We start from the raw sequence: 17,426 nt of genomic DNA, 5'->3' as shown, positions 1-17,426 counted from the left end.
CTCATATCATAACTTCATCATTGTTGCTCCGATTCATGCATGTAGCATATCGAAATGTTCGTCTCGACGAGTACTTCATTTCATCTCATTGCATCATGTTCATTTGAGCTCATCTTGATGCCCTAAATGCTGTTGGAAGAGTGCTAGTTTATTACAGTTTCAGTCTCTTATCAGTAATTGCTCATTTGTCATTTTTGCCATGATTGATGTGTGCCTTCTATGATCTTGAGCTCTACATGAGTTTTGAAGTATGCCATGCCATCTTTACAGGGGTGTATGCCATGCATTTTTGTGATCTCGGTGGTGACTAGCACAAGCATGCAAAGTAGCCCTCTTAATGTTGCTGATTTCAGGGACTTAGAAATATTCCAAGTCTTGGCCCTGTCATTATTTTTATGCCATGTGTTCATGTTACTACCGGGTGATCCGTGCCTCTTTTGAGCATGATCAGTAAGGATGTTTTGTAGATATTGTGGTGCTCTATCCATCCATGTCTTTGTTTGCATTTATGGAGCATCCTAGATTGAGTCAATCGAGCTCTACTTTTGCTATAAAATGTTCCTGGCAGAATGTTTACATGTTAAGCATTTTTGCCGAGCGTGTTGTAGTTGATCCATGCATGCTATGTTGTTGTTCTTGCCATGTTTATCTTCTATGTCATGTCTACTTGCTGGGTGTATGCTTAGTTTGTCATGCAATACCTTGTAGTGAGTGCATCGAGCTCGTAAACATGCCTACTTGATATCTGTTTTGCCATGTTCTAGTTTTCTATCAAGTCTGAATCTGTTAACGATAATTGCTATGTTCACATCGATGCCATTGTATTTTCTGATCCCTTTTGGCTTATGGTCAGTAAGGGACCTTTGTTGTATGCTTTGAGTAGCTTCATGCCATGCCTTGATTTGCCATGATATGTTCCTGTAGCATGTGGTTACCTTGCTCTAAACATTGCTTCCTGATGTTAAATTCCTGACTTGATGTTAATTTCATTAAGTCTGAAACCTGATATCTTTTGCATTTTTTCCATGCTTGTTTGAACCTGCTATTGAGTGAATTAGCCATAGCTCAGTGTTCATTTTTGTCAAGCATCTTGAGTGGATCCCTGCCATGTATTTTGTTGCTATGTTAGAGTGATGTAGTATGTTTTTCTTGATGCATTTAGATGACCTCGTGATGTTAATCGCTGATCGGTGCCATATTTTATTTGCTTGTCATTTCCAAACCGTGCGTCCGATTCCGATGATCTTTATATTGATTTCGACCGAAATCAACTCCTCTTTCCAGTGGCACTCTTGTTTTTCCAAGTTGAGGCCAGATTCAATCATTATTTTCCGAAAAATGCATATGCATCGCATATCGCATCCCGCATATCATACCATGTTTTGCGTCATGTTGCTTGTGCACTAGTGGTTGGGGCGCGCCATGCACGCCGCCTGAGTGGCAGCTGGTGCGGTGCCAGGTAGATGAGCGCCATTTCAACTGGTTGTGGCTCTAATTGATAGCACATATGCATGTACAGCTTAGGATTATTTGAATGAATGACAGCCAAAGCCTTAGAGGTGACAGTACAAACAAAGGGGAGTAGCAATGAGCTATCTACTTGCATTACACATACGGTGGCTTGTCCAAAAGTGAATCAAACTCGGAAAATAAACAAGCAATCTTAGGACTGTATCTAGCACCTCTCCATGCCATTGTATTGCAGCCACGAGGACTTGCCACTATAAAGCAGCTGCTCATCCGCCCATTGTCAAGGTTCTCCAGGTCGTACTCGTTTTGCTCGCCATTGTGGTAGTCCTCGATGCAGTCCACATCCCTCTCGCGGCATCTCAGAAGTATTGATTGTTGCCATAGACGCCAGGGAGAGTGTCTCGGACAAAGCATGGGATGCAGAGGATAAACTGGAGCACGTGCGTGCAGGGGAATTCTAGTTCGCCATAGTGCAACCAGTCGTTGTGCCTGCTGCCGAGGCCGGCGTGGCTGTGGCACATCTTAAGCAGGCGGAGGTTGTGTCGCGCTCCCCTTGCGCACCCAGAGCACCACCAACTGCAGGAGCCGCCACATCTGATCAGGACCTTCCTTGTCGTTTTACATCCATTTTTCTTAAACCTAAAGACCACATGATTTTGATCAAACTGTCATCATAGAACCATATATGACCCACCAAACCAATCTGCAGCAGCAGGAAGGAACATATACTAAGTGAGAACTGTGGGAAGAAAGAAGCTCATTAGGCAGTGATTTAGATCAACTTGGTCATCATAGAACCAAATATCTCCCACTAATCGAATCTACTACAGAAGCAAGGAACATATACTAAGTAAGAACTGTGGGAAGAAGAGAGAAACTAATTAGGCAGAAAACGATGTCTTACAGCTAGTGGGCGCAAGCATCTTGGAGTTGCCATGTGACGAGTTGCTGATGATCTTCAACTGCCCCCCTGTTCCACAGCAGCAAGGACCTTCAAATCATGAAGGTGATGATTACATACCTCGACGCACGGTTATTCCATCAAGAGAGAAGTGCATTAATCTTTTTCATAGATTTATTATTGTCTGAGGCAATCCTGCTGATACATTTGCTAACATTTGTATTTGTTGCATGTATTGGAGCACACGCTACATCAGAAAAATTGGATTTTCATGTAATGTTGTAGCCTAATACAACATATCTAATATACCACATCTGTCTATGCATATTTTGCTGTAAGGCAAGCATTTTAGTATAGTAATGCCATTCCAAGGAAATTTAGATACTCCAAGCTTTCAATGAATTTCAGTTAGGGTTTCCTTTGTGTAACCGACCATATAGGAACTGATCTGATCTGAATAGAGTACTTAAACCCTTACTAAATTATAACATGTAAGCCCATAAAAATATTTCTGAAGGCAGCGTTGAAATTTTTCAGAGAATACACACAAAACTGACTCAACTATGGAGCAGTAAACACACGGTAACATCGTGTGGCGGCTTATTGATCTACCAAGCATAGAAAATAATATTTCAGTACTCTAACCATACATTCATTCAAATAAAACAGGAAGATTAAATGGAACTAAATGGAACAAAAAGGCAGGCATGCTTCTAATCTGTCGGCAAGCAATCTGGACAATCAAGAAAATGAGGATATGTGGAGAGGTGAAGAATTAAACTCCACTTGGTACACTATAGAAAAAGCATCTGAGCAAAAAGGCGCCCGCAGAGACACAGAAAACAGCCTATAGAAGAATTACAACAGAGAAACATATAACTAACATGAAAGCAAATCTAGCTATACGTTCTTGATGGATTAAAATATCCTCGATGAAACATTTAAAGATCCAAACAAGGGAGGTAACAAACCTGACTGAAGTATAAGTGATAACTCTTCAGTTGTCTGCGACACCACATGTTTATTTTAAGAAGGGCACTGTTCACTAAATTAACAACACACTTCCTTATCTGTATATGTGTTAGCATCGCATACCTTCTTGAGCATCACACATCTTGGGCTCACATAGCTAGAAAAAAAATCCTCTTCAACCGATCATCGCCTAAAGTTCTCACAATGTCTCTCCTCTAATCTCCCCGATTCATCCCCATAGCATCAGTTAGTCCAACACTTCCTTTCCAACCTCTCTTCTTCACATAGCCACCCCAACAATAGCTGCTGGACTCGCCACCCAGCGCCTCCCTTCACATGTACCCAGGGTTCCTCTGCATGTCGCCACCCAAGCCTAAGAGCATTTCAAAAAATGTTGTTTGGGTTAGAAAAATGTAATGATATGGCAAAAATGATCCAATAATGATTGTAAGTAGTGCCTTATACCCTCATTGTTATAAGATAAGCATTCCAGTGCTATATACTATTCTTATTAAATATTGCATGAGAGAGCTCAAATAATATAATATGTATTGAACAAATATAGGTACAAAAATGATCTCTACAAATATCGTATCAAATCATTTCCAAGAAAAAAACACATGATTTTTAAGAGAATTTACCTTAAGGTTGTCTGATGAAAATATGACAAGAGAAGAACTAAAGATTAATTTAATTAACCTCTATGTCAGCTCCAATCAATCCTATCATATGGGTTAGCCCGTCGGTCGCACAGATACCTGAAGTTCTCATAGGAAGTCTGCAAAGGTGAAAGATTGGATGATTACGAAGTTGCGACAAAATGATTTAAACATTAAGAGTTTTAAAATAGAGAAAGGAGGAAAGGGAAGCGACCTGATTGTTTCTCTTCAGGTAGAAATGAAAAACAAAAGGATCATGGTGCACTCAAGTGAAACAAATACTGACGTAAACGTAGCAAGGCTCTAAAGTGAATTACTAAAACATTTAAAGTCTGAATACATAGTTGATGTAGCATATACCATAATAATATGTAACAGAAAATCCGAAATTCAGCAGTATCTGAAACTGAATTTGAAACAATATCAGCCAAAACCAGGTTTGACACATATATTCAATACTTATGTTATGACACATTTATTTTGCAATTTACATATAATAAAACTGAAAAGCATGTTAACTGCTGTTGCTACATGATTCCCTTATGAACTGGAACAAGGGCCTATTCTTCGAAAAGAAATCAACAATCTAAATAAGGGAAGTAAGCCATCGAGTATTGAGAGGGACTCACCGTCACTATACCATAGTGCACTTATTATAAAGCTTAGCACGGACAAAGCAAAGAGGAATACTAAACAGACGATTCACGAACAATGACAAACTGCATGCTCACTTAACACCAACCTGCGAAAAAAGAGCAAATATCAACACATAGAAGAGCAGCAACACAGCCTAAGCAAAAAATAACATCCAATGCAATCAAAACCACCTCCATAGGAGCCATCAGGAGACCGAGCAAACAGGAAGATGAACTAAGAGTGACCTCCCTCCTTGCATGCGCGCCTCCCAGACGACATTTTTTCCTCCTCCCTGCAACACGCAAAATTCAGCAAGACGCCGTAGAGCAATCAACAGAGTATATATAATGTGAGTTGTGTAGGGTGCAGTTGCTGCGAACATTTATCATACGTCAACTCATGAGATATTTTTGCACCGAAAGATCTTCATAACTAGTGGTTGTATTTAGTCTATGTAACAACTCACACTAACAGATGGTAGTCTCGAACAAATTAAAACTGGTGCGCCATACCAAGAGGTCTTGTAGACAAATCATATGTAATGCCAAGTTTTGATGTTTGCAGAAAAGTAATTAGTGAAAGCTTACCCTATTTAAATACCTAGATTAGTTGCATAAATAACAATGATTCATGTTGATAGGCATGAGTGGGTTTTTTCATATGTATTTTTCCCCGAGAAAGATAGAGAGAGCGCTTTAATTACTTTGATGGATAAACAATCACATTCCAGATCAACCAATGTGGCTCGTTATTGCAGACGCCCCTGAAAATCAATGTGTTGATTTGTCACCGTTTTATGTTTTTTTTGAACAAGTCACCGTTTTATGTTGAGATTGATCGACTAAGGCAACAATGGAATCTACCCGCTCTCTCTAAAAAAAGGAGAGCAAGTAGCCGACTATCAGCAAGCATCAGATTGTGGCAGCAGAAGGCAAACAAGGACGGCCGGTTGATCGTACGTACCTAACGATGCACTTGGCGGAGTTCTGGTGGAGGCGGCCGTCGGCGCTCATCTCGTCGAAGAGCTTCTCAACGGACTTCTAGTTGTCCTTGCTGGCGGCCGTCTTGTTGAGGAAGTTGAGGCCCTTGAGCGCGGGCTGCGAGCATATGAGAACGAATAATAATCAAAAACAAAGAGGGGCAGTGGATCCAGAGAAAGGCGAGGGAGATGGGCATACCTGGCCACGGTGGATCCCACACTAGTGCTCCTCCTAGATCCAACTGACGATGCTCCCCTGGCCTGCTGCAAGGAGCGTTGAGGAGGCCCGGAGGACATCCTCCACGGATAGGGGGAAGCTGGTCGTCCTCCCCGTCGTTGGCCCCGCCGCCACAGTAGCCGCAGGTGAACTATTCGCCCAGAAGTCGGGTGCCACAACCAAGAAGGTTTGTGTTCCCTTTGTGCGGCAGCGTGGACGCCCGCGGCAGCTCGCTCTCTCTTTCCCGGCTGGATCTCGAGCCACATCTCGGCAGAATCGAGGAGCCTTCGTGGGGAAGGCAAGAGAAGTGGAAGAGAGAGGGGGCGCGTATCTGAGGGGACTGGGGAACGAACCCAAGGTTGCCTTCGTGGGTACTCAATCCTTGTGACGACGATGCGGAGGAAGGAAAAAGACGCGCCCAGAAAACCTCGTCAATGTAATGCGCCAGTCCCTCCTGTCCACGTGGACGTCGCTAGGATTCGCCCTTTGCGCGACTGTTCATGGGTTTAATTGTACGTGGTTGATTGTGTCTTTCTTTGCTTGTTGTTCTTGCTTGGGTAGAGCTGGGAGACGAGTACGTGATCGAGGAGCCCGTTGAGTACGTTTACGAGGATCAAGCTAACGTCCACTCGGAGAACTTTGCAGGCAAGATGACCATACCCTCGAAATCACTTCTATCTTTGCTTGCTAGATGCTCGCTCTTTTGCTATGCCTATGCTACGATACCTACCACTTGCTTATCATGCCTCCCATATTTCCATGTCAAACCTCTAACCCACCTTGTCCTAGCAAACCATTATTTGGCTATGTTACCGTTTTGCTCAGCCCCTCTTATAGCGTTGCTAGTTGCAGGTGAAGATTGGAGTTTGTTCCTTGTTGGAACATGTTTATTGTTGGGATATCACTATTATATCTTGTCTACTTTAATGCACCAATATACTTGGTAAAGGGTGGAAGGCTCAGCCTTATGCCTGGTGTTTTGTTCCACTCTTGCCGCCCTAGTTTCCGTCATACCGGTGTTATGTTCCTTTATTTTGCGTTCCTTACACGGTTGGGTTATAATGGGAACCCTGACAGTTTGCCTTGAATAAAACTCCTCCAGCAATGTCCAACCTTAGTTTTACCATTTGTCACCTAGCCTCTTTTTCCCTTGGGTTTCCGGAGCCCAAGGGTCGTCTTTATTTAAACCCCCCCGGGCCAGTGCTCCTCTGAGTGTTGGTCCCAACTGAGCTGCCTGCGGGGCCACCTCGGGGAAACTTGAGGGTTGGTTTTACTCGTAGCTAGTCTCATCTGAGTGTGCCCTGAGAACGAGATATGTGCAGCTCCTATCGGGATTTGTCGGCACATTCGGGCGGCTTTGCTGGTTTAGTTTTACCATTGTCGAGATGTCTTGTAACCGGGATTCCAAGTCTGATTGGATCGTCTTGGGAGAAGGAACATCCTTCGTTGGTCGTGAGAGCTTGTGATGGGCTAAGTTGGGACACCCCTGCAGGGATTTGATCTTTTGAAAGCCGTGCCCATGGTTCTGGGCAGATGGGAATTTGTTAATGTTCGGTTGTAGAAAACCTTAAGCTTAACTTAATTAAAATGAATCAACACAGTGTGTGGCCGTGATGGTCTCTTTTCGGAAGAGTCCGGCAAGAGAACACGGTCTCGAGTTATGCTTGAACGTAGGTTGTTCTAGGATCACTTCTTGATCATAGTTTATCGATCGTGCCTTTGCCTTCTCTTCTCGCTCTCTTCTGTGTATGTTAGCCACCATATATGTTAGTCGCTTGCTGCAGCTCCACCTCATACTTTTACCCTTCCTATAAGCTTAAATAGTCTTGATCGCGAGGGTGTGAGATTGCTGAGTCCCCATGACTCATAGTTTACTTCCAACCCCAGATGCAGGGACCGATGATACCACTCCAGGTGATTCGACTGAGATCAAGTGGGAGTTCGATGAGGACTCAGGACGATACTACGTTTCTTTTCCAGACGATCAGTAGTGGTGCCTAGTTGGGGCGATCGGGGACTTTGTCGCATTTGGGGTTGTTCTTTATTTTGGTTCCGTAGTCAGACCTTGAGTGTACCTGGATGAATGTAATGATATTTATGCATTGCGTGACGTGGCGAGTGTAAGCCAACTATGTACCTTTTCCCTTTATTCATTACATGGGTTGTTGTGAAGATTACCTCACTTGCGACATTGCTTACAATGCGGTTATGCCTCTAAGTCGTGCTTCGACACGTGGGAGATATAGCCGCATCGTGGGCGTTACACCATCCATGACGGAAAAACCGTGGTAGAAGCGAGGGCGAGGAAAATATCGGGGTGTTCCCGGTTACGGTGGGTGGTCGGGGCCGAGCGATGCGCGTTTCTCTGATACACGCACGCGCGTGGGTGCGAGGCGTTGGGCTCTAACTGAACCCTAGCGAGGCGTTGGGCTCTAACTGAACCCGAGCGATTGCACTGGAGGCTACGCGTTACTGAACCTGAGCGATCGACCGATGGCTATTAACTGAACCCGATCGAGCGATTCCTTTGCTACTATTGCTAACTGAAGCCGATCGATACTGCCTCTGGATGACCAGTGAGCGTTGCTGGGGGTATGGATGAACAGTTTCTGGTGGGGGTGGATGAACAGGACCGTGTGGTGTTGCCTCTAGATGAACAGGACCCCTACAATCATACCATAGGCTAGCTTCTAGGGTTTAGCTTCTCCGATCTCGTGGTAGATCAACTCTTGTAATACTCATATCATCAAGAATAAATCAAGCAGGACGTAGGGTTTTACCTCCATCAAGAGGGCCCGAACCTGGGTAAAACATCGTGTCCCCTGCCTCCTGTTACCATCCGCCTTAGACGCACAGTTCGGGACCCCTACCCAAGATCCGCCGGTTATGACACCGACATTGGTGCTTTCATTGAGAGTTCCTCTGTGTCGTCGCCGTTAGGCTTGATGGCTCCTATGATCATCGATAGCGATGCAGTCCAAGGTGAGATTTTTCTCCCCGGACAGATCTTTGTGTCCGGCGGCTTCGCACTGCGGGCCAACTCGCTTGGCCATTTGGAGCAGATCGAAAGTTACACCCATGGCCACCAGGTTAGGTTTGGAAGCTTAAACTACACGGCCAATATCCGCGGAGACTTGCTCTTCGACGGATTCGAGCCCCTGCCTTGTGCGCCACGCGGGCACGATGAGTACGATCTAGCTCTACCATCGGACAGTGTTCAAGAAATCGCACCGGCAGCCGCTCCGACCCTTAATTCGGAGCCAGTTGCGCCATCCATGGACGGGTGGATAGACCCCGTCATGGAGGTTGTATCCTTTGCAGTGATCGAACCGAATATCGACCTTACCCTTCACGAGAGCCGTGTTGCTAAACTGCCGGATCCTTCTCCGGCCACGGACTCCGAACCGCCTACGCCCGTTCCTGTCAAATCCGATTGGGCGCCGATCATGGAGTTTACCTGATAAACCTGCAAATCATACCCACAGAGAATGTTGGGTCTTCAAACAATCCGGCAAGCTCAACGCCGAAAACAAGGGGCAGGATACACCAAGTAAAGACGAGGACGAGCCTCACAAGCAAAGCACAGGGGAACAAAAGAAATTCCCATCAGAAGTCAAAACAGTCAACGTTTTACACGTGATAAAAGGGAGAAACAAAGCGGCACCTTTAGAGGAACATGCCCCAGGGCCTATCACCGCGGAGCTCCGCCACTGGTCGTCCCAACCGATCACCTTCGACCATAGGGATTACTCGGCAAGAATCCGGCATGCACGATGGGCTGCCTTGGTATTAGATCCAATAATTGACGGATAGCACTTCACCCTAGTCCTGATGGACGGCGGCAGCAGTTTAAATCTGATATATCAGGACATAGTCCGCAAAATGGGGATAGACCCAACAAAAATTTTCCGCAGCAATGCTACCTTTAAAGGAGTAACGCCAGGCCTGGAGGCTCACTGCAGGGGCTCCCTGCTACTAGAGGTTATATTCGGCTTCCCCGATAACTTCCGCAATGAAAATTTAACTTTCCATGTCGCTCCGTTCCAAAGTGGCTATCAAGCACTACTCGGACGCGAAGCTTTCGCTCGCTTTAACGCAATACCGCATTACGCTTCCCTCAAGCTCAAGATGCCCGGTCCACGCGGCATCATTAAAGTAATGGAAATATTGAGCGCTCCTTGCGCGCCGAAGACGGTGCGGCCACCTTGGCCGCCGCACACTAAACGGCCTCACCAACTCAAGCATTTGACAGGTCGTTAAGACCACGGACACGGCTAGACGAGTCCAGCTCAGCTATATGTAATTAATACAGGTTTGATGGCTATACCCCTATTACAATACAAGGGGCTCAACGCACGCACAAAAGTGGAAATAAGGCTCACCTTTACTCATTTTCAACTATATATTGTTTATTTAGTATAACTTAACTTTTGCACGGCAACTTTTCAATTAAGTTCCTCTCTTTTTCAGATGACCATCATGCTACACCCGTCCAGGATACAGCACAACGGAGACACAGGCGCAGACGTGCAGCAGGGACCCGTTCCAAGGATTCTTTGTAGATTAAGACCCTGCGTAAACCTTTTTTACTGTCTCTTGTTGATTTACATCCCTCGGATTCTTAGTAAAACCGAGAAGGATGCTGACGTCTTGGCATGTGGCCACGCCAGAATAATGCACGTACCTGGACACCAGGGGCTTATTACAAAGGGTACTGTTTAGACCCGGTTTACACCATAAAGACCGAATACCTTAGGGAGTGTTCGGCGTCGCGAGTTTGGCCTTATATGCATCAGCTCCGAATCATGTCTTTGGTCAAATGTTGGGTTTGCCTGGCTCCTGTGTTTTGCTGCCTTACGTTCCGCTCTATCGGTTAAGGCGGCACCAGGAGAACTACTACGATTGTGCCCTAGTTCATCCGGACGAGCACCTCAGTAGAGAAAGCCAAAAATTGACAGTCATGATATAGCATGAGACTGATCAACCACTCGATGACTTATTGGAATCTTCGGGATTCCTCCGCATTAACGAAGGGCCGTTTCCCGGCCAGGCATGTATGCACCCCGAATCCGAACGAGTGCGGAGCCCCCAGGGGCTATATAGTAGCCCCACTGTCAAACTCCTATGGCTAAGTGAAAGTGTTAAAGCATTATAGTCCGATTGTCTAGTTCGCTGCGCTATCACCTCCTTATTAGGACCAAGACGTTGGATTAAGTGTGAATACGCGTCTTCTGTGAACACCCTCGCATTATATGCGTGGGGGATGAAGCCGACGACTACAATCTTTCAGGTTATATACATGTATACATAAACGGCCGCACAGGAGGCATCACAATACTTTCGGGCAAAAGTATAAATACAGCCTTGACAAATTCAATAAAACATTGTTTTTACAATGGGAATACATGTCACTCAAACATAACATTCTTCGATCACTGGGCCTCTATCGAACGAGTGCCCTCAAGAACTTCTTCAAAATAGTGCTCGGCAGCCACTCGGCCTATGGCCGAACCCTGCGCCGCGACATTGGTAGCATCCATCTCCGCCCAGTATGTTTTTACACGGGCAAGGGCCATCAGTGAGCCTTCTATGCACGCCGACCTCTTCATCGCATTAATGCATGGCACCGCACCAAGGAACTGCTGCACCAAGCTAAAATAGCTATTCGGCTTTGGCCTTTCTGGCCACAGATTATCCACGACATACCTCATGGCGAGTCTGGACAATCTATCAAGTTCGGCCCATTAGGCAAGCTGATCAGTCAATGGAAGCAGATGCTCTGGAACGTTAAATTGCGACCAGAACAGCTTGTCCACTTCATGATCTGTTTGATCTCGGAAGTATTCGGCCGCAACGACAGCGCTCGCCGCCAAGTCCAGGTATGCGTCGGCCGAACTCCACAGCCGATCCAGAGGGGCATACCGCGGATCGCCGAACTTCCTCCGCAGCATAAAGGGCTTCCCAGCCACAATATCCCCGGCTTCACGCAGTTCCTCCTTCTTTGCTCTCATTGTAGAGCGGGTGTCTTTGGTCGCCATTGTGGCCTTTTCAAGGTCTGTAGCCTTCGCCCGGCTTTCTTCTTCAAGAAACTAGCAGCGGTCGGCAGTGTCTTTTATCTTCACAGCCATTTTGGCCATTTTCTCTTTGCTCTCGCTATGCGCGGCCTTCTCGGCTCTCAACTCTTCGGCTGCCTTCAAAGCGGCCGCATTACTACTCCTTGCTTGCTCCTTGGCTCGGGCAAGCTTTGCCCGCAGGTCCTCCACGGTGGCAGCTCCATCTGCAGTCACAACACATTAAAGATACTGGCATCACGCTGCTCTTACTATGTGACATTCACTATAAACATCACCTACCCTGTGCCTCGTCAAGCCGCTTGTTAACAAGCTCGATATCGGCATCCGCCGCATCCAGTCGCCGCTTTAGTTCGGAAACCCCATCAGTCCGGCTAGCCACCAGAGCTTCAACCACCCGCACATAAAGGCGGTCTGGTTATTACCTGGGACTACGATCCTCTGTTCGCCGCCATTTTCGACGACAACCAGAGTCTCAGGGGCTACTATCTACACAGGGCACACCTAAAAATGTGCGGTTCTACCACAAATGCATATCATTTCACGTACCTCAAAGCCCGTCAGTAGACTCATAAAGGCTTCATGCAACCTGCTTTTGATGGACGAAATCTTTTCAATCACCGTACCCATCAATGTACGGTGCTCTTCTGAGATAGTGGCTCGCCCTAGCAGATCCCTCAGTGCGTCCGACCGCCAGACGGTGCCGGATTCTTTTGGTTGCTCTCTTCAAGAGCCGGATACTGGGGACTTCAGGCGACCATAGGATTATCTTCAAGCCTCACCGGATCCGGGGTGACCCTCCGCGATGACACTTCAAGGTCTCCCGCTTCTTGAGCTGGGGAGTCCGGGGGAGGCGTTTCGCTCTCCATCATCTCCGGAAGAAGATCTCGCGAAGACGAGCTCTGCTGAGAAGGGCTCAGATCCGAACTGCAAGATAAATGCTTCGGTTATTTTTCTCAAAAGTAAGGTAGTATATCTTCGCTATTAAGTACTTTTTGATTACTTACAGCTCGTTAGAGGGCTGATCCCCGCACGGACTTTGTGCGGCAAGAGCACCCTCCGAGGCGGGACCCTCTAGTGGAGTTTTCTTCTCCTGTTTGGAAACCTTGGTTTCCGGATCATCAGAGGTAGTCCTCTTCCTCCCCCGGGGCAAGGGAATGTCAGATTCCTTCCCTTGGTTATCCTCCCTCACGGAGGCGCTCGTTCCCTCAGTTGGAATAGGTAGCGGGGGGGGGCCGCTGTCGCCCTCTTTATTCCCCCCTTCATCTTCCTTTGAGGGCATCGGGCAAGGTGCTGGCTCGAGCATCTTTTCCAGCACCGAATTGTCCAAGCCTTCAGGAAGGGGGGCCGAACACCAGATCATCTTCGCCTTTGTTATCCAGTCCTGGTCAAAAAGCAATTCTTCAGAATGACGTCATGATGAATGAAAGATAGTGTGTTCGGCTAGAGGATTACTTACTTGGGCCGCGGTGCGGTTGCTGCTTAGGCCCACGTCCTCGGAGGTGTCCGGACACTCTATTTGGGGTCCGAAGAATGACTTGTACATCTCCTCGTGTGTCAGGCCGAGGAAATTCTGAATAGCGTGCGGTCCTTCTGGGTTGAATTCCCACAAGCGGAGGGGTCGGCGTTTGCAAGGCTGGACTCGACGAACCAGCATGACTTGCACTACCATAACCAAACTAAAATCTCCCTAGAAGATATCTCGGATGCGGCTCTGCAGTATGGGCACATCCTTGGCTGGACCCCAGCTCAGCCCCCTGCTGATCCATGACATCAGTTGTGGTGGAGGGCTCGAGTGAAAGGCGGGGAAAGCTACCCACTTGGCAATTCTGGGAGCGGTGACGTAGAACCACTCCCGTTGCCATAATCCGGACATCTCTGGAAAGGAACCCTTTGGCCACGGAGCTCCAGCGATCTTGCTTATTAATGCCCCTCCGCACGCTGCATGCTGCCCCTCAACCGTCTTCGGCTTCACATCAAAGGTCTTGAGCCACAGGCCGAAGTGAGGGGTAATGCGGAGGAAGGCCTCACATATGACAATAAATGCCGAGATGTGGAGAAAGGAATTCGGGGCTAGATCATGGAAGTCAAGCCCGTAATAGAACACCAAACCCCTTACGAAGGGATCCAGAGTGAGGCCTAGTCCTCGGAGGAAGTGGGAGATAAACACGACGTCTTCATTGGGTTCGGGAGTAGGGACGACCTGCCCTCGGGTAGGCAGCCGATGCGAGACTTTGGAGGTTAAGTATCTTGCCTCCCTCAACTTCTTGATATACTCTTCTGTGACGGAGGAGGGCATCCATCGGCCCTGGAGGCTGGATTCGGACATGATTGAAGGTCCGAAGCACCTGACCTGGGCTTTGGGTGTTAGAACTCGAGGCGGGGGAAGGATTCGATTGAGCACGGGAGGAAAAAGTAAAAGCCTTGACCCTTTATAAAGAGGGTGAATATCAAGCGTCCTCCTCGTGGCCGTTTGGGACTTGCCTAAAATCTAGGAGTCCTAGGCGCGGTTGGGTTACCCACGACCGTATTGATGAGAATCATGTAATAAGGGGGACACGATCTCTGCTTTGACAAGACATGTCAAGAAACTGCCTCACGTTATGTGTGGGGCTAGTTAAAGAAAAAACGGTTCGAATAATCACCGAGCCATGGCATGATGTCATGTTGCCAAAATGTGTCAGCAGATTAGATTTGTGGAAATATTATTCTCTCTAAGGTGGTATATGGAACTTATTTTGCAGGGTCGGACACTATCCTTTTATTTGAACTCTTTTGTGGTGTATCCGGAGGAGGAACCCGCCTTGCAATGCCGAAGAAAACACTGCGCGCCGGACTCATCGTCATTGAAGCCTGGTTCAGGGGCTACTGAGGGAGTCCTGGATTAGGGGGTCTCCGGACAGCCGGACTATATTCTTTGGCCGGACTGTTGGACTATGAAGATACAAGATTGAAGACTTCGTCTCGTGTCCGGATGGGACTCTACTTGGCGTGGAAGGCAAGCTAGGCAGTACGGATATGGATATCTCCTCCTTTGTAACCGACCTTGTGTAACCCTAACCCCCTCCGGTGTCTATATAAACCGGAGGGTTTTAGTCCGTAGGACAACATACAATCATACCATAGGCTAGCTTCTAGGGTTTAGCCTCTCCAATCTTGTGGTAGATCAACTCTTGTAATACTCATATCATCAAGAATAAATCAAGCAGGATGTAGGGTTTTACCTCCATCAAGAGGGCCCCAACCTGGGTAAAACATCGTGTCCCCTGCCTCCTGTTACCATCCGCCTTAGACGCATAGTTCGGGACCCCCTACCCGAGATCCGCCGGTTTTGAAACCGACAACCCCGATCGATCGAGTCGGTTGGGGCTGGATGAACAGGACCCCGTGGAGGGCTAGATGAACAGGACCACTCCGTGGAGGGCTGGATGAACAGTAGACGATGGAGGGCTGGATGAACAGTAGCCCGTGGAGGGGTGGTTGAATAGGAGCCCGTGGAGAGGGCTGGTTGAATAGTAGCCGGTGGAGTAGCGCGCGGTGGAGGCTCGATGAATAGGAGCCCGTGGATGAACAGTCGCAGGTGGAGGCTGGAGGAGGTCGACGATGGATGAACAGTAGCCCGTGGAGGCTGGAGGCGGTCGACGGTGGATATGAACATTATCCCGTGGAGTCCCGTTTTGCGGTACACTACACCCCTCCCGATGAACAGGACCCCTGTTTCGACCGTAGCGCTCCAACACAAGTCTGTTTCCTTCGTTTTGTGATACGCCACACACCTCCCGATCAACAGGACCCCTGTTTCGACCATAGGAGATTCGTTTCCTCCGTTTTGCGGTACGCCAGACCCCTCCCGATGAACAGGATCCCGTTTTGAATGTGGTCGGTCGAACACGAGGCTGTTTCCTCCATTCTGCGGTACGCCAGGCCTCATTTTCATCGGCTATTCCGTCCAAGCTGGTTGGCTCCCACGCATTTCGTTGCCTCCCGATGAACATGACGCATTCAGTTGCCTCCCCATGAACACGACGATGAGCAGTTTCTCCGTTCCGACCCAGCCATGTACACGAGCCCTAGCCGTACGTACGCGCGAGTAGGCGTTCAAGACCCCGCCCGTATGTACGTACGTGGCCGTATTTACTTTCTTGCACCCTGGTCGTTGTACGTACGTCTACATGCTACGTGTGCGCCTCTACTACGACACGTGTGCGCCTCTACATCGACCAGTATGTACATACATGTTCACGACCAGAATGACCAAGCTACGTATGCTTTGACTAGGTGGGTCCCGACTGTCAGGCACTTCCTTGCATGCAAAGATGTAGCTGGTGGGTCCCAGCAGTCAGAGGGACGAATCATTTTTTTTTTGCCCGGACGCACTTCCTTGCATGCGAAGATGTAGCTGGTGGGTCCGAGCAGTCAAGGGGAAACGTTTTTTCGCAAAATACGGTGGCCCGTGCGGTGGGTTCCCGCTGTCAGGTGGAGGAATAATTATTTTGCGCGTAATAAGGAGGCACTTCCTTGCTGCGGTCATGGACCCAACTATCAGCCTCTCCACGTACAGTACTCTTCCGATGGAAGTCGTTCCTTGACCACGTTGACCACACCGCACCGAGATCACCAGGGCGGTGGACGACGGCGAGGCCTAGGAAGGGGATGATGCGGATCTGGGGAAGACGCGGCAGTGAAAGCCCGCACGGAGAGGAGTACGAGGTTTCACTGGTTCAGCTGCGGTGTGAGGCTGCTATCGCCGTAGAATAATAGGGAGTGTGGGTGAGTAGAGGGATGGCCTGGCCAGCGGTGGGAGTAGTAGGGGGTGGTGAGGCCTCCGCGGCATCACAGCCGGCCACGGGAGGCAGGAGCACGCGGCACGACCGATGCTAGTTTGGGCGGCTGGAGCAAGAAGACCAGAGGTTGAAGAAGCACTACGGCTGTTGGATGGACATCGTACGGTCACTGGAGCTAGAATCGTTCATATTGACTAAGTTGACAAAGCCCTCCATCCCCGTCAACTTAGTAGGCCCACAAGTCAGCCTCCCACCAAGGTGGGTCCCAGCTAGCAGGGGGTATTCATTTTTTTCTGCATAATAAGGAGGCAGTTCCGGTGGGTCTGAGCTAACAGCGGGGGGAACATTTTTTCACGAAATACGGTGACCCGTCTGGTGGGTCCCAGCAGTCAGGGGGAAACGTTTTTTTCACAAAATACGGTGGCCCGTCCGGTGGGTCCCTGCTGTTAGGTGGATGAATCATTATTTTCTGCGTAATAAGGAGGCACTTCCTTGCTGCGGCTGTGAACCCAGCTGTCAGCCTCTCCACGTACAGTACACTTCTGATGGAAGTCGTTCCTTGACCATGTTGACCACGCCGTGTTCCGTTGCATGCATGCGTCCATGGGCATGGCGCATCCCCACTGTCAGCCTCTCACGTACAGTCATCTTCCGATGATTCTTCGTTGTTGACCACGTTGACCACACCGTGCCGAGCGCACCAAAGGCTGGTGGACGGCGGCGAGGCCCCAAACTGG

The 17,426-nt window shown here is 48.2% G+C and overlaps 1 long non-coding RNA gene across 3 annotated transcripts; it reads right to left on the bottom strand.

Moving 5' to 3' along the window:
• Window positions 1–1,506: 1,506 nt before the first annotated feature.
• On the bottom strand, window positions 1,507–6,242 carry LOC123061361 (uncharacterized). Of its 3 annotated transcripts, XR_006428953.1 has the most exons (8): window positions 5,817–6,242; window positions 5,602–5,735; window positions 4,830–4,930; window positions 4,632–4,744; window positions 3,985–4,121; window positions 3,467–3,716; window positions 2,375–3,376; window positions 1,507–2,173 (listed from the first exon to the last, which is right to left on the bottom strand). It is a non-coding gene; the product is annotated as an uncharacterized lncRNA (long non-coding RNA). The 3 variants fall into 3 exon arrangements; XR_006428951.1 differs by having other exon boundaries at window positions 2,375–3,716; window positions 4,043–4,121; XR_006428950.1 differs by having other exon boundaries at window positions 2,375–3,716; window positions 5,817–6,241.
• Between the last annotated feature and the right edge of the window lie 11,184 nt (window positions 6,243–17,426).

Source organism: Triticum aestivum, chromosome 3A (assembly GCF_018294505.1).
Source record: "Triticum aestivum cultivar Chinese Spring chromosome 3A, IWGSC CS RefSeq v2.1, whole genome shotgun sequence".
NCBI classification, from domain to species: domain Eukaryota; kingdom Viridiplantae; phylum Streptophyta; class Magnoliopsida; order Poales; family Poaceae; genus Triticum; species Triticum aestivum.
The sequence above is the reverse complement of the archived record's forward strand: the minus strand, read 5'-3'. Positions and strand labels throughout refer to the sequence as shown.